Source organism: Podarcis melisellensis (genome assembly GCF_964234715.1).
Source record: "Podarcis melisellensis genome assembly, chromosome: 1".
In the NCBI taxonomy this organism is placed as follows: domain Eukaryota; kingdom Metazoa; phylum Chordata; class Lepidosauria; order Squamata; family Lacertidae; genus Podarcis; species Podarcis melisellensis.
The window spans coordinates 39,046,110-39,064,368 of NC_138528.1; the positions used below are offsets into that span (position 1 = coordinate 39,046,110).

General features: G+C 42.1%; 1 long non-coding RNA gene across 1 annotated transcript; it reads left to right on the forward strand.

Moving 5' to 3' along the window:
- Window positions 1–2,119: 2,119 nt before the first annotated feature.
- On the forward strand, window positions 2,120–11,199 carry LOC309356521. Its single transcript, XR_014162828.1, has 3 exons — window positions 2,120–2,614; window positions 9,837–10,038; window positions 11,079–11,199. It is a non-coding gene; the product is annotated as an uncharacterized lncRNA (long non-coding RNA).
- Window positions 11,200–18,259: the final 7,060 nt, after the last annotated feature.

Genomic DNA, 18,259 nt, shown 5'->3' on the forward strand with positions numbered 1-18,259 from the left:
AGAAACATGGAACTCAAGAAAAGGTGAATCCAATGAGAAACTAGCTGTAGCCAGTGCTTTTTTTCTGGGGGGATGCAGGGGTCCACATTCCCCTAAACATTTTGTGAATATTTGTACTTTTGTCCATTTACTGTACAGTGGTACCTCAGGTTACAAACACCTTGGGTTACAAACACTTTGGGTTAACCTGGAAGTAGTACCTAGGGTTAAGAATTTTACCTCAGGATGAGAACAGAAATCGCACGCCAGCAGCGTGGCGGCAGAGAGAGGCCCCATTAGCTAAAGTGGTACCTCAAGTTAAGAATGGTTTAAGAACGGACCCCCAGAACAAATTAAATTCGTAACCAGAGGTACCACTGTATTTATTTTTCCTGATTTGAACTATAAAATGGTGATTTTCTTGAGTCAAAATGAGAGTACCCTTAAACATTTTTTTAGAAAAAAAGCACCGCTGAGAATTATGGGCCAAAGAACCCAGGGAAGAAAAGGGTTGTGAACTTGAGACTATATACTGTGACAGGAGGATTCTCTCAGTGGTGGCAATAAACCTACTGCAGTCATCTGATCTGGCAACCCTAACTAGAGGCAATGCATCTGTTGGAAACATGTAGCAGCTAAATTTCACATAACAATTTGAACTAATCAGTCAAATCTTTGGCAGCAGGTTTCTAGTTTATCTCCCATGATGCCCTTCCATCACCCTGACAAAAAAAAAATGTGTCACCAGCACCCATTGTACTGGATAAAGCAACATCCTTAGGAGAGCTGTAGGCCCTTGTCTGTATTCTTGCGTTTTGAAATTAGGCTCCAGAATGGATGAGCTAGATCCATATTGCTAAGGGCAGAGAGCTATCCTGCAAATCACTGGTCTTCCGCCGGTAGGTCGGGAGCCACTAGTGGGTCACAGCCTAATTCAAAGTGGGTCACAACAGGAGCACTACCTCCATGCAAATATATGGTTAAAAAATAATAATTTGAAATGCATCCCGAAACACATGTTTGGGTTAAAAGTGGGTTGAAGATAGGTTGAAGATACCTGCAATCATCTACACTGTAGATTCTCGTTCTGGTTAACTTGGTCAGAAGTAGCCCGTGGATAGGCTTGTGCCAACCTTGGCTTTTTGGAACTGCTGTGGGAAAAGATTTTTTAAAAATCGTGTGCAGAAATGTTAACTAAGATGGCTAAGAGTGGTGCTTGGCAGCAAATTACGCTTTATAGGGGAGCTATCTAGTACGATCTTTATAAAACAGGCCTTCTTGGGTTAAGGAAAGGTCACATGCTACACAAAGTTTGAAGGCACAGGGTGTATTACTCAAGGCTTTCCCTCCTGTGTATAGTAAACATTATTTGAACCCTTATTATTAAGACCATGCCAGAATTCAAAAGATTAAATAAGGAAGATGCAATTATGAGCTAAATAATAAACAGAGCAGATTCAGTTCCTGTTGCATTTTTTGCTTTCCTGCCATTGTTTAATATATGGCTTTTATACAAAGAGCAGCTTAGGTCAGCTACTATAAATTATGCTTTTAGTACAATGGTAATCCAGTAAAATTATTTCAAAGCTTGATCAAAGAGATTCAAAAGTCCCCTCTAAACTTTTCCATATTACAGGGGGTGGAGACTCATTTTGAAGCCTTAACTGTTTCAGTTTGGTCCAATAATTTTTGGTGCAATCCTGACAATATTGAAATGTATGCCCTATGTTTGGAAAGATATGATATGGGCAGATTTATTTGAGGCCTATGGGGAACTTTAAAGACACTCCTTAAGACTCCTGTCTTAAGGCAATCATCACACTGGAAGTGCTGAACCGTGTTTACTCTTACAGGAACAAGACTGTGTGAAGCTTGGACTCACATGCTCCTATCTCCCCTCTCCTCTCCCAGTTTGGCTGTACTGAAGGAGAAAAGATTGAGACTGGGGAGTGTGCAAGCATTTCTACAAAGCTAAATCAGGCTTTAGATTCATTCAAACGATGCTATTAAGTTGATGGAAAAATGGGAGGGAAAATAATGTTAATCGCAACATAATAAAAATATAATAGGCATTAGTTTATTGTGTTTAATTTATTTATTTCATTAAAATTATACACTGCTTGGTTGTAGAAAAAAAACCCTCAAAGCTGTTTACAAAAAGATAAAACAAGAAAATTATCAAGAAGAAATTGCAACTGTTTAAAACATCCAAAAAGTTAAAAGTATTAAATCGGGTTGAAAGTCACATCAGCTTTCTAAGCACTTGGATAGGCTTGTTTAAACGAGAATGTTTTTCTGCAGTTGCGGAAAAGAATACAGCAAATGCAGCTGCTTGATATTTAATAAAACAACTGTAAGCAACCGTTTTTCAATCAACACACTATCATAGCAAAGCAATGCAGATCAGGGGCAACATTATACAAAAATACACACACATTCAGTTCTCAGTGGCTGGAATTGGCAGAGGCTGTCATGACTCCTGAATCAAGCAGTGATCAAGATTCCAGAAGCTGCGGAGTCACCAGCTAAGGAGCCATATTCTGAGCTTAGTGACCAGAGGGCCACTACATCAGAGGCACCTTGGACCAGATCCCACCACACTCAGGTCTCTCAAGCACCTTCCTCTGAGCCTCAGGTGTGATTCCAGCAGTGCAAGGACAGCAGTGCAAGACAAGAGCCCAGGTAGCATAGACCTGCCCATCAACAGACCAAAGGCTTGGTTCTTTAAGGATTGCAGTTCTCACAAATGAGTGGAGGAAGCTAGGAGAGGTGGACTGGAGGCAGAGGTTGACAAGGCCGTTGACCTTTAGCCTTTGTTTGGGCAAGTTGCTCACTCAGAGCTGTCTATGGTGCTTCAAGCCCTGCCCCTTCACTGAACTGGAACAGGGCAGAGGCAAGGACATGGTGCTGCTTCTCCAGCACTTTCCCAGCAGGCAAAGCAGTTGTCTCTCCCCACCCTATGGATCAACTTTCACAGGTTGGTGGGACCACCCACCCATCAATCACTGGGTGGCATTGATGGCATCCAATGATTGGCAGGTGGATAGCCTCACCCAAAGTTGGCCTGCAGGATGGGAGGAGATAAGGATCTGGCCCATGGGGATGGGGATGTTCCTGCACCCACCTTAAATAAAAGGGCTAGAAATCAACTCACTTTTATTGAAAACTGGAAATTTATAGACTGGACCTGAAAGATATTTGGAAAGTTAGCTCCTTTCTCGGATGGCTGAAGCCTTGAGCTGTTGTAATAAGGAATCATACCCATTTCCTGGAAGTGTTTGAGTTTTGCATGTTTTATCACAAACTATAATCCCATATCCTGCTTTATAACATGAGATAGGGTAGTTCTAATGTTTAGGCCACCCTTTCGGGTGCAACCGAGCCAAAGTTAAACTTGTTACGCACCATTGATAGCCATTTGAGAGAGTTAACATGTACTTAACCCTCTTGATAACAGTATCAGAATATTAATGTGTTTTATTTACTTAGTCAACTCAAGGGCAGCTTACTTTATAAGAAATATCTCAAAGTGGTTTGCAATTAGGGGGTCAAGGATTCTAAATTAGCAAGGAGACAAGGACTCTAGAACATACTGCAGGCTCAATGCATATATACAAATTATATAAGTAATCAACAAATATAATTATTTAATAAATACTCGTATTTACAATTGCAAACGTAAAAGCTGGAGTTTAAATATATATATACACAGACTATAAAATTATACAAATAACAAGCAGTACTATGCAGAGATCAATCAGCAAAAAATACTGTTTTTCAGTCTCTGAAACATGCTACAGATAATAATAATAATAATTAATTTATTAATTAAATTAATTAAATACCCTTCATCTGTAGATCTCAGGGCAGTTCACAACATGATTACAATATGAAAAAACACAAAATACATAATAAAAATAAGAACAGAAGCAAACTAATAACCCGCCCTCCCACAACACATTTAAATGGGCATTGGATGTCAATCAGCTGAAGGCCTGGTTGAAATGGAAATTTTTTGCTTGGCGCCTAAAGGTGAAGGTGTCAGCTGAACCTCCCTGGGGAGAGCATTCCACAGATGGGGAGCTAGAGCTTCCCAGATGACAAAAGGCGAACGTTGAATGAGACTTGGTTGACTGGGCCTCAACTTGCAGTCTGCCAACTAGCAGCAACACAGAAGTGGTCCTTCTCCATGGTAACACCTATTTTATATCCAATGTGGGGAGCCTTTATCAGCCCAACGGCCACATTTTCTTCTAGACAATCTTTTGGCAACACACGCAAGTGGCAGGAGGAGCCAGAAGCAAAAGTGAGTGGAGCAGTTAATGTGAATTTGTACAATAGGTCATTTTCTACACATGCGGACATGCCCCTCTATATCCTCCATCCAAGTCAGCAAGAGGCATTCCGAGTTCAAGAAAACTTTCCAGCCCGCCAAAAGTACTAAACGAGGGTTTGAAGCAAGACTAGTAAGGAGTTTGACCTGGGAGAGGTGTGGCCGAGTCCCATGGGCCAGCTAGAAAGGCTTGGAGGGACATGAAGTACATAGTTTAAATTTAAATTGTAATTTAAATTCTCATTGTTATTGATACAAAATACCTTTTGCTTTAGAGCATGGGTAGGCAAACTAAGGCCCCGAGGCCGGATCTGGCCCAATCACCTTCTAAATCCGGCCCACAGATGGTCCAGGAATCAGCGTGTTTTTACATGAGTAGAATGTGTGCTTTTATTTAAAATGGATCTCTGGGTTATTTGTGGGGCATAGGAATTCGTTCAAATCCCCCCCCAAAAAATATATTCCGGCCCCCCCACAAGGTCTGAGGGACAGTGGACCAGCCCCCTGCTGAAAAAGTTTGCTAACCCCTGCTTTAGGGTCACCAATCTAAGCAACAGACGTTGCTACACATCATTTCATATCTGTAGTAATAATTTTGGTATATATAAGTTGACACAACTTTGTTAATATAGTCAGAAACATTTATTGGAGTGCTTATTGTTTTATTTTTCATTTGATGTAATTGTTGCATGTCGTGTGCTCTAATCTAAACCAAGATAACTCAGTGCAACCACGTCAAGCAGTCTAAAGATGAAAATGAATAAAAACTATGAAATGAAGAGAAGGCAAAAAGGAAGGGAAGGGAAGAGGGAACAGAGGAGGGAAGGGAAGGGAAAGGAAAGGAAGGCTGGAGGGCTGCATTGTACCTCTGGGTCTGAGATTCCCTGCTTTATATGTTAATAACAAGACCTTGAACATGACTCCATTACTAATACGTAGACAGTGCAATTCATTGAAGACCAGCGTAATAGGTGTGGCCAGATCCCCCAGTCTGTATCCTCCCTAGCCACCAAATTCTGCACTAGCTACAGCTCCCAAATCATGACCAAGGATTGTCCTACACAGAATGCCATGAGGTTACCAGTGCATGGAACACAGTGGCCAAACTGTCCCTGTTCAAGAAAGGCTACTGTTGGCTTAGCAACCAAAGCTGGCCATGGGTGCTCCTCTCCACTGAGGTAATCTGAACCTCTAATGGCAGTAGTATCATTCCAGGAGCACCCCCAAACTACTTTTTTTCTTTCTTTCAGAGGGGATGCAATCCTGTCTGCAGCAGATAAAAATTTTGATTCTCGGATCTGGCAACCACTCACCCCCAAGTCTCCATTATAGAGAAATGTGCATCTTATGCATGTCTACTCAGAAATAGGCCACATGAGATTTAATGGCTCTTACTCTCATGTAATTGCACTGAAACCTTCTTTTCTCATTCAAAGCAATGGAGCTTAAGTCTTTCATTTCGACTACATTGCATCCTTTTCTACACTCCCATTTCTAGTCACTCTTGGGCTAGATTTCGCCTCGGTCATCTGCTGTTATCTGCGCCGATGCATGGACAGGGCATTGTGCAACCATGTCAAAACAAAACGAAGTGTCCAGGCAGGAGGACGGAGGGTATGTCAGACCACATCTACAAAGGCCACGCAACTCTGTCAGGGTGATTCCAGGCAGGCTGTTTAGAAATGCTGAAATGAAATGAAACTAAGTCAATTAAGTGATACCAACCGAGGTTCAGGGTTTAATTGAGGGCCTAAGGTGAAGCCAATGACCATTAACTCCAGTCGGTCATTAATTCACAAAGAAATATCCTTGGCTGAGGTTATTCCTATTATAACGCAGCTTAAGCACTTCCGCTTCTAGAAAAATAGTTTTGCTTTTTGCCCCTTGTGCTGATGGAGAGGGAGGAGGGAGTAATGTTGAGAGGAAAGTGGCCTGTGGCCTGGTTACTACTCTCCCGGAAAATGAATACACTTTGGCCAATCATATCGTATTTTTAGTTCACATGCTTGATGGCAGCAATAGAACTGCGTCTGTGCTCAGTCAAAATCTATTACCCATTGCATTTTTAATTAACATTTAACAATTAAATGACTTTAAATGACTTCTAACTCTGCAAACTTTTCTAATAAAATGAAAGTGTGACAGGATAAGTACTGCAAGTTCATGCCGTAAGATAAATTCTAATGGCGATAATGATTTGCGTGGTGCAGGTCCCTGCCATTAACATAAATCCTGGGTTATATACCAAAATCATTAAGCAAAAAATGCAAATCACACAAACTTCAATAAGATTAGAACTGTGAGTGATTAGTTTGGCTAATCAACCAAAGAAAATGCTTTCTTGGTTCTATTTTAAGTCTGTTAAAGCTCACATTGGAAACTGTGCATGGTTTCTAATGACCTGATGGTTTTCGTGGCATCATCTTGTAACCCTCTCTCTGCTAGATGGCTGGCACATGATTTGTTTCTTATGTTTCGTTCCTTGCCGACTTGTAGACTGCAATTGTATGGAATATTTAATATTCCATACTAATAGTGTTAAGGGTAGAAATCATAACAGCCCTATTCCTATGAGACGCTGCAAAGACATATGACAAGGCTGTATACCTAGCCTGTGGAGAAGTGACGCTTGAAGAGTGGGGGAAGATCAAAGAAATAAAATGGAAGCACCCCTCCCTGATCATTATAACAAAGCCAATCTCCCATCTGCCTTTCCAGCCCTTGTTAATTGTGTTTATGCATATATATATATATATAGAGAGAGAGAGAGAGAGAGAGAGAGAGAGAGAGAGAGAGAGAGAGAGAGAGAGAGAGAGAGGCAGAAAAGAGCAGCAGCCTGGGGATTTGTCTCAGAGCAGGTGTTCTGTGTCTAAGAAGTTGTTTAGGAGTAAGCATGGAGTTGTTTGTGTGAATTGTCTGAAAACACCAGCAGAGGGCAGGAGGCAAGAATTCTACAAGCATCTGGTCTTTGACTTCTAAAACTAATTCTATTGACGTTAAGATCCTTAGTTGTTTATTCTGCAGTATCCCCATTGTTTTTGGTGGGGCTATTTAAAAAAGATACTTTGGGGATTCAAGGCTAGCCTCCCATCCAACTCTGTGCAATATCTCAACGTAAATGTTTTTTCCAAACACTTCAGAACACCGTTATATGTCTCTTGGAACAAACTATGTACAGTTTCAGGCACATCCAATATGTGTTCGACCATGCCTGCATCACATTGAACCAGGAAGTGACCCCCCAAAGTCACAAAAAGGGGCAGAACGGGGCAGGGTGGGGGGCAGAATGGGGTGTTTGCAGGTTTTTCAATGGTGTTTCAAATATACGCAATTTCACTTAAATGCGCGGTACCTTGCAACGTAACCCCTGCTTAAATAGGGAGTTGCCTCTAGTGGCTTTAGAAAACAAATGATTCAATCTTAGGGAATTTTTAATGTCAACTCTTCACAGGGTTACCTCACAGAGTCTTTGTGACATTTTAGCAGATGTTATCAATGAAGAGAAACAGCACTGGAAATCACTTTGATACGATGGTGATACATGTCAGATTGCCCTAAGGTTTGTGCACAACGATACGTATCTGAGCACATCACAAGAGCTATGCTGGCCAGAGGAAGGCCAGCTACGATTAGGAATAAGAACTGGGGCTGTCAATCAGATGCTTCAGAGGTTTCTTCTAGATAGGAATGACCTCTGCTGGTTCCTCATCCATGTATACAGCAGGCAGAAATCATGGCGGAATTCTCATTGTGGAATCCCCAAAAATGCCTTCTGGGGTAGAATGCCATGAAAATGCTTCCTTTGGGAAACTTCCCATGTTGCTATGTTAGACTCAAGGCAATGAAAGAACAACTTGAGAAGCAGCCATTCAGATGAGCATAACATTTCAATTATCATTAGTATCTTAAATCTTTATTCTGTGACTTTGAAGCTGTCCCTGCTGTGGGACTCTCCTAGAATCATTGGCTGCAGAATTTCAGCTTGGCAACTCTATCCTCAAACCAGGAAAACTGGAACATTTGGATTTAGACTAATTTAATCCCACTGAAGTCAATGGTCACATGGAATCAATGGTGCTAAATGAGCTGGAGTCCATGCACTGCGTCTTAATCGGTTTTAGATTGCAGTCTTACAGCACAATCAAGTGAACATTAGACACACTTAAGTCCTGTTGGAATTAGCGGGATTTGAGTGGACCTAAAATTCTCTGGACTGCACCCTTAGGGTCTAATCTTTCTATTACTTTACATAATTGGGTCGCTTGTCTTGAAGACTTCTGAAAGAGATGAAAGGTGCTGACTTAGCTTCTGAGCCATGTTGTTCCTCCCGCTTAGCCAACTCACACCTGTGGAGTGGTGCTGTATATCAATACAGCCTGGGCAGGGAAGATGGACCCTTGCGGCATTGTGATTAATAGGTGCATATAGGCATGTTACAGAACTGTGTTATGGTTATAAGCTCATCAGTATATGGTTATAAAATATAGTTATGAGCAGTCTCCTGATCTTTTGGACTCTCTAATAATATAACAATTGATTAGCCATTTATTAAAAACATTAAATGTTCATTAGATCTTCATAAATGAAAAATTTAAAAGGTGTCTGTAACAGTTTCAGAAGAGATAAATATTTATTAAATGCTATAAAGACCCGCAATAATGAACCTCGTGACGTGCTTCAAGAGATCACAAGTGTTTTAATGTCAACATTTGGCTTGGTTTTCTAGTGATCCCATATTAGAATCTCGTATTCGTTGGTTTAATTCCAGAACAAATCAACTAGGGCAGTGGACATTGTGGTCAGAAGAGGTGGGAGGAAGAATAAGGAAAGTTTAGATGGGAGGCTGAAGAGAGAGAGAGAACAATGCATATCTTGCTGTGATTCAAACTATCACATTCTGAATGAGCTCGTAAACAGTACTAGCTTGGCTTAAACGCAAGATAGTATCTTAGCAACTTACCCAGAACTGTTTCTGGAAAAACTGGGGATTCTGAGGGCTAGGATTTTACAACCATCAAAAGTTTGGGGGGAGGGGAACAGGAGTTGAATCTCAGCGCCCAGGAAACAGCCCTGTCTGCTCCCTGTCCATTCAGGTCCTAATCTCTGATCCCACTAAAGCAGCAGCCACATAAAATCAACTTAAGTAATTCTAGGAGAGTCTGACCCACAGCCTGCCCCACCCCTTCTGCTTAGATAGCTGGAGTCTCTTCAGGTTTGGGATCTGGAGTTTAGTGGTTGGGATGAGAAGAAGGAACACTCATGGGAAAACATCAGGACAGGCAATGATGGCACTGCATCAGATCTGCTTAAGAGCCAAACTGCATTAGGCTCCTTCCTAAGTTGTCATCTACAGCAGCCTATGAGAGGAGAGAGGAGACTGAAGGGCCTCTCCAGCAGCTCTGCTGAAAAAGCAAAAAAAAATTTTTATCCTCTGGAAAATATGCCTTTACTTCTCTTCACTAAGTGTCTGAGTTTGTTTTTCTCCCTGATATTCTCCCCCCCCCCTTTGTTTCATGTCTCTTAGATTGTGAACCTGAGGCTAGTGATTGTCTACCCACTGATATCAGTAATCTGCTTTGAGAGTCTTTTATTGGCAGAAAAGCAGCATAAAAATGCCAGTCATCATCACCTTCATCATCATCACCATCATCTATTTGACCCACCTTTTGACCTCTTCCGTCCCAGATTCATCCTGCCTAACCTATATTGTTTTTGCTTCTTTTAAGGTACTCCTTTTTTAAAAAAAGTTTTGATCTTTTTGAAGAGCGCACACACACCTTTTGGGTCAGGCGTGCTGGGCAGGTGAGGAAGGAACTGAATGGAAATGGATGCGTGAAATTATCAAAATACCGAGAAGGGATAGGGAAAATTATGCATGCGCATCCATTACAAGGGAACATATGTAAGTAAGGCTTGCCAAAGGGGCAGGGGAGGAAGGACAGGCAACCAAGCATGGCAGGCAGACACTGAAGAAAGAGTGGAGTTACTTTCTCTTTAAAAGATGACACCTCGATCGACTATCCAATAGCTTAAAGAAGCCTTGTTCTTCTCTGCAGGGAATAGGACACCTGTGTAATGACCCGGGAAGGTCTTACCCTGCTTGATTGAGGAGGACTCGCCCCTGCTGCTTTCCCCTTGATTGAGGAAAGGGCAGCTGCTACTGAGGTCTCTAGTGATGGTGGGCCTTTCCGTCTGTCCTCCTTGGGGACCCCGCAGGTTGTCTCCAGCCATGGTGATGTTGACTGGCGGAGCTCTACCTCTTTTCAAAAATAGACACGATTGCAAGATTCATTGTGGAAAGACTTTGTGTTGAAGGGAGGGGGCATGAAGTATCGGGGGTGGGAGAATGACACAGAGAGAAAGAGAAGATCTTCCCCAGTGTATATCGTGTGTCGTTAGGCTCTGGAGTCACAAACAAATATGATTAAAAAGAGTTATTAGCACAAACAGCAAAGGAAATAGCTAAGCTGACTGCAAAAAATTAAATCAACACAGAACTAGTATGGCAGAAAGGGAATTAAAATTTGATTTAGGGGAATTATTTGTAGCACAACATTAGAAGTCAGTAAGCTAATTCCAAAATCTGCACTTCCTTAAAAACGGAGGGAATTTATTTTCAACATGATCTTATTGTAATTATCAGTATGATTCACTGCCTGCATGAGTACATGAGCCAGCGATGAAATCCATGCAATGTCAAGAAGGCTTATCTCTTCCCCTGCCATCTTTGGTTTCTTTCTTTCTCTCCTTCTGTGCCTGTATGAAGAAGAGAAAGAAGACTGCAAAGTGCCTTGCTGAGTATAAAAGCAACATTTCTTGAAATCTACTTTTCGAGCTATCTCTGGATTCTAACTGTTTTGAGCCAGCAAATCTGAGACTTTTCGAACAACTTCTAGAATTTACGCCTAAACAATCACCCTATGAGAACTCAAGTTGATAAACCAAGGTGAATCTTTCTTCATTGGTGGTTGAAAACTAATCTAATATTAATACCTGATTTTTCATTTTTAAATGGGTGTTATGGAGATGAATTAGCTCAGAAACAGGCAAGAAACTTTCCCACAACAGACATTATTTCTTTTGCCCTACTGCCACTCCTGCCACTCCTGGCCAAACACTATTTATAAGGTTTTAAAACATTTTTAAAGCCCTGCAAACCCCAATTACCACTTTCATCTCCCTTGAGTGGCTGGGAATGGGTGACTATAATCTGTCCCCAGACTCACTTTTATTGATCTCCAGGGATTGTCTATTTATACAGCAAACCCCAGCAGGCATAAACATTAGGGATGTTGGGAATTGTAGTTCAGCAAAATCTGAAGGGCCAGGGTTTGCCTTTGCTGATTTAAATTATAGTATTTTCTTAATGTACATATGCATATATACTTTAGCATATGCAAATCTGTGCCCCACCCCCTTTGCCATCTCTCTCTCTCTCTCTCTCTCTCCATTCTTCTTTCGTGATGTGTAAGTGACTAGCCAATATAAACACAATGCTCCAGTCTTCTAAACCATGGTTTGAGGGGTTGGTAATATGTTGTGGGTCATGTTCTTCCTTCTCCTCCTCTTTTGCTATTGTTCCCCATTTTCTTTTTTTCTGGTTCTGCTTCTAACCATTATCAAGCAAACAATGCTTAGGGCATGACTATGGTTTGCAATTCTCTTCAAGCTGCAGTTTCAAATAATGGTTTGGACATAATTCCTGGTTAGCACCCAGTATAGTATTCCCACTCACAGCAAACTATGCTTAGGAAAGGGAGAGGAGAGAGTGAATAAGCACTGGGCACGTTTCCAAGCCTCTCAATCAAAATGGGACCATGACATCTGAATTGGTTGCATGGGCACTGGAGCACTTGCTCAGGAACCCAGAAATGTCTCTGGAAAAGTCATACTGCTTGAGGCCTATGCTGAAAAGGGAGAAGTTAACCACATTCATAGCCCTTCAGCCATGAAGCAGCAACCCTGAACAAGGTTGCCAGCTGTTCACTGTAGCTATGGCCATGTCATAGATACCTTCACCTGCTAATTCCAGCATATCAAGCTGCTATTAAATTCTGGCAGCCCTAAGATTGAGAATCTGGTGGGATGTCTGTTCACGTATGTCTGGACGTCAGATGTATCTACGCAGCTCAGCTAATTCCCTAAATATGTTACATCTGTACCCAAACTGTTAACTTAATTTCAATACCTCAGTTTAAGACATGATCTTGATCCGTTCGTAGTGGGCCAAAAATACTTTCTGTGTGAAAGCCTGCTGGAAGCCTGCCATGATTTCTCTCCCCCCCACCACCACCCCCCACCAAATTTTCATTGTCTCTCCATTGTTCTCCTGGTTCCTCTTCCCCCTCACTTGGAATCCTCTCCAGGGGTCCAGATTGAGGGGCAGCTTGTGAAGCTTTCACAGTAGCTAACCACAGCCAACTTGCCAGGGCATTATGAAGTTTGTTTGTTTTTTTTCAGAAAAAAAGAATAAAATAAAAATGAATGTTTTCATTGTTTGGACTTTTTAATACTTTGTTGTGTTTTTTTATTCAAAATCTGTGCACTGCAGACAAAACAATTAGAAAATGCAAGCAATGCTCTCCGCAAACAACCCCAGGGTTAAATTCATTCCCAACATGGATATGGAGCAAGGTCCTCTCCACTAGCGTAAATCAAAATGGTTTGATTTACTGTGGTGACTAACACTGATTCATATGAACTGCAGATCAGCTCTACATATGTAGCTTTATTTTCCCCGCCCGCCCCCCTGCACAAAGCTCTTAATATGTTTCTTTAGATTGTTCTCGAATTGCCATAAATACCATGCTACAGACACCACAAAAATAATGGCAAGTTGGAACACATCTGAGTGACATATAAAATTTGCTCTGTGGCAGATGAGCACCCTGGAGGTGCACAGGTTTGTCATAATATATAAGGAATCTTGGAGCTGATTAAATTATGTCTCTGTGCCAGTGTGTGTGTGTGAGAGAGAGAGAGAGAGAGAGAGAGAGAGCACGCATTCAGGAGTATAACTGATTTGTTCCAGAGCTGATTTGTTCAAATGGGTGATCTACAGCATATTGTGACATTATTTGGTTCATGTTTTCAAAGATGTCTTGATGGGGGCAGGGTGGGGGGTGAGAGAGAAACCCAAAACGTAAATATCACATCATGAAAAGTGCCGAGTGATTCCCAAACAACTGATGCCAAGTTACCAGCAGTAAACAACCAGATTCTCACTCCTTGTGCCATCACCACTTTTATAAACTTTTTGAAACAATACTAGAGGTTCTGTCTTTCTAACCAATATTCCGCTGACCTGAGGGGCAAATAAAGAATGGTGGAGGGGAAGCAGAAAAATGAATTGTCTTGTAATAATATTGTTGCACACCATCCCAGTCTCCAAGCCGTGCAAGATTCCAGGGGTTCAAGGTGCTAACTCAGGCCTCTGTTTCCTGGGAATGAGGGACAGCAGAGACTGTGGTGTCTTTATGATATAGGATTTATTTGCACATATATACAACCTGAGCCTGTGGGACGCTGGTGGCGCTGTGGGTTAAACCACAGAGCCTAGGACTTGCTGATCAGAAGGTTGGCAGTTCAAATCCCAGCAACGGGGTGAGCTCCCATTGCTTGATCCCTGCTCCTGTCAACCTAGCAGTTCGAAAGCACGCCAAAGTGCAAGTAGATAAATAGGTACTGCTCTGGTGGGAAGGTAAACTGCATTTCCGTGTGCTACTCTGGTTCACCAGAAGCGGCTTAGTGATGCTGGCCACATGACCCGGAAGCTGTACGCCGGCTCCCTCGGTCAGTAAAGCGAGATGAGTGCCACAACCCCAGAGTCGGCCACGACTGGACCTAATGGTCTTTACTTTTACCTTTACAACCTGAGCCTAGGATGGAGGGGCTCACTCACAGCATTAACTCACAGATTCTGCTTCTTCCATCATCATAGCCTTAGATTCAAACATGGCTCTCCCTCTTTGGCTTCTGCCTGCTTCTAACTTTCATCTCTCACACACAACTCTATTGTCCTTCAATCTAACTATTTGTTTTCTGGCGCAGAGTCACTTCCTTTGTTCCCCTAACGACCCATACTCAGGGGACCATTATGGCCCTTGCCTGGCCATATTAAACAAGGGGCTCCTTCATTGATTTTAACCCTTGCTGGATCCAGGAATTAGAAGGGACTCAGGCATACAGTCTATGTTGCCCTGTCCAAATTCATAACACAATTCATTCTTAGTTCAGTGCTAAGAGGATAGTCTTCAAGGGGTGAAAGCTCCTGGAGATTCATGGGGCTGGCCAAAGTGAAGGCCACCTCTTTAGCAGATGCCTACATTCTCATTTTCCAGACCAGACTAGTTTTTATTCCTAATTAGTCACATCTTGCTTGTTCTCACTTTCTTTCAGTTTCCCTCTCTTAACTCTACTCCCCATAGAGAGATAAACAACACTGATTATTATTTTTTACCAGTAGAACCTCTGTTGGGACCCAATGAACATAATGCTTCCTCCATCAATCCAGCTGGGCAAAAGCATCTGAGAGGCATTTAGATGGAGGCCAGTGAAGAGTGTCACCTGGGAAGAATCCTGAGGGCGGGACAAAGAAGCCTGGAAGTCCACATTCAGTCTGTGGGTCAAAGCCCCCACTGGTTTGAACACTCAGAATCCCAAGGTGCATCCTGTTTGTACTTTTTGATTTTGAAACCTATCAGATAGTGTGTGTGTGTGTTTTTTTATTCATTCAGTCTGGCAAGGTACAAGAAGCATGCAGAGCGTAGTTCAAAAGGGTAGAAAACAAAAATTGGCATTCTGACTATTGCTCCTCGTTATACTGGAGCCTTTCTGGGTCTTTTCATTTAAACTCCATTTTGACTTGAATACCGTTACTGTGGATTCTTGTGGAGGTGTTTATGGATTTTGCATTTGGCCTGCTTTGTGGTTGTGTTTTGAAACTATTTACAATTTTTGTACCGGAAGTCTGTTGTGCAAGCAAAACCGCAACATTGGACACAATCCATTGTCTCTTTGCAACTTTTAAATTGGTTAGTAAGTCGTGCCCAGAAGGAGAGTCAGAAGTGGTTGACCATTCTGGTTGGCTTTGTGCTCTTAGCCTGCATTTCACTATTATAGCATGTGGGACAGTGATATACACAATGGACAAATGGAGACAAATAATGAAGCTAAACACCATTGGCTTGGATAAAATTTGGGAAACAGTAAACTTACTGATCCCAAGTGTATCCACTGGGGTCATGTGAATAATATGTAGACATTTTCTAAGCAGTCCTAGTAAGGTGTCAGAAAACCATGATATCCAGATAAAGATTCTATCCCGTCTCATTTCAGTGTCCAGCAGGAAACGGCACATGAAACTGGAAAATATGAGTTAGGGGTTGCTTGGTCTCAGTTGGGAAAGTTATGTACGTCTGAAACAGGGGGTAGGAAACCCAGCCTATAACTTTGGCTGTGCAAGCTCTCTTGATGAGGCCTGTCAGAAGCTTGTTACACTGAAATGAATGCTCCTTGGCTGTCTTTTTGCTCCTTATTGAAAAGAAAGCAAAACTGTAACTTGATTCTTAAACAAATTTCAAATGGTGTCATCATTGCTAATGGTTCTTTTACAATTCAGTTCATCACTTTAGGCAAATAGCTCTGATTCATAAATTCTCCAATTGTCAAAACAACATAAACGATCGTTTATCAAAATGCAATAAATCTCGGCAAGCAACAAGATAGTGTAAAGAAGACTTGCTGTTTTGTACAGGGCTCTGCTTCCTTGGCTGCATTTAAAGGGCCATCCGTGAGTGGATAGTCATTGAAATTGTTGCTGCAAGTCGCCTAACATTTTGCACGGAAAGCATTCAGCCTGCGAGCTTTAGTGGTCCTTTGGAAACCTCAGAGCTTCTTCCGTCAGCGACGGCGCTTCTCCAGATGGTATGAGGCTAACCTCTTAGCTTAAACATCTTTTTAGCATTCTTTACTTGAAGCTCATCTCCAATGTAAAATCAGGCAAGGCATTTGAAATCTGTCAGATCCTCAAGATGCTGCCATGCACGCTTTTCACTTCGGAAACCTTGAGGGCCCTGACTTCAAGCTAGGAGGAGCACATCAGCGAAAGATGCCATGTAAGGAAATGTCACTTACGTGTCCATGCTAAAATTAGGGCTAAATGAACTACTCTCCCAATATAATATGCATTTCCGGATTTGCTTGGGTGGGAAGCCAAAGTCTATCCACCCACCCACCTCCTCAGTTCATCATAGGCTGTTAAATTAGAACAGAACTAAAATGTCATCTGAACACGGGTATGTGATGAGGTTTCAGCGTTTTGACTGGTGGTGGAACCAACTCTGAAGAACGTGGTGGTGGCAGTGAGTCAGTTCACGCAGTCTCTTGTCTCCTGTCTGTCCATGTCTGCATGGCAGTGAATGTTCATGCAAGTTAGTTAGCAGAGGGAGGGCCATAGCTCAGTGGTTGAGCTTCTGCTTTGCATGCGGAAAGTCCCTGTTTCAATACTCAGCATCTCCAGGCAGGGCTTGGAAGGTCTCCCTTCTGAAGCCCCGGGGAACCACTGCCAGTCACTGTAAACAATGCTGGGTTGGATGAGCCAATGGCCTGACTCCGTATAAGGCAGCTTCTGGTGTTCCAATTGCCACAACTAAAACAGCAACTGCAGTAAGCCCTTATTGGGAGGTATCACTTGGTGGCCTTGCAGGCATGGCTGACTGGAGGGACCGCAATGCATGTATCAATCTGGCTACTAAATGGCCAGCAGCACCCAGCATTGGCTCTAGTCCACTGCTGTTACTGGCCAACACTGGATTCTGCTATCCATGCAGCAGGATACCTGCCTGCCTAGCCAGCTTTGCCTCTGCCATAAGTCAAAACAAAAAAAAATCCTTCCAGTAGCACCTTAAAGACCAACTAAGTTAGTTCTTGGTATGAGCTTTTGTGTGCATGCACACTTCTTCAGATACACTGAAACAGAAGTTTCCAGACCCTTCTATATAGTGAGAAGGTGGGGAGGGATATTACTCAGAAGGGTGGTGGGAATGGGTGATTGGCAGATAGCTGTGATGAGCCTGTTGACGACTCTTAACGACTGCAATAGGTCTTACAGGAAAAAGCAAGGGGTGAGAAGGTGAAAAATGGCTTTGTCATGTATAATGAGATACATGACATATATTGGACAAACAGGCCAGAGAATAAACGGACATAAATCGGACATCAGGAATCACAAGACAGAGAAACCAGTAGGAGAACACTTCAATCTCCCAGGACATTCTATACAAGATCTCAAAGTAGCTGTTTTACTACAAAGGAATTTCAGAAATAGACTGGAAAGAGAAGCTGCTGAATTGCAACTTATCACCAAACTTAAAACCATGGAGAGACCTGGTCTGAACAAAGACCTTGGATTCTTATCTCATTATATATGACAAAGCCATTTTTCACCTTCTCACCCCTTGCTTTTTCCTTCAGTGTATCTGAAGAAGTGTGCATGCACACGAAAGCTCATACCAAGAACTAACTTAGTTGGTCTTTAAGGTGCTACTGGAAGGAATTTTTTTTGTTTTGACTTATGGCAGACCAACACGGCTACCTATCTGTAAATAAAATTTGAGGCAGTGAAGGGACTTGATCACTAGAGACATGATCACTCCACAAATGAGATAATTATATGTGATCTTGTGGAAGAAAACATAGATTTCCAAATTTCAATCTGAAAGATTTCACATGAATCAAGCTAAGAATAAATAAATTTGAGAAGTTTTATGAAGCCAAATTAGCCCATTGAAAATCCATGTGGGTGAATTTCAGCTAGATTGATTATGCTCTCCCTACCATTTAGAAGGCATAAACTAAATTAACATTTGTGGTTCTACACAAGTGAAAATTGCTTGCTAGTCACTTCTGAGTTTCCTCTGCCCAACAAACCTGGTCAGTGCCCTGCCT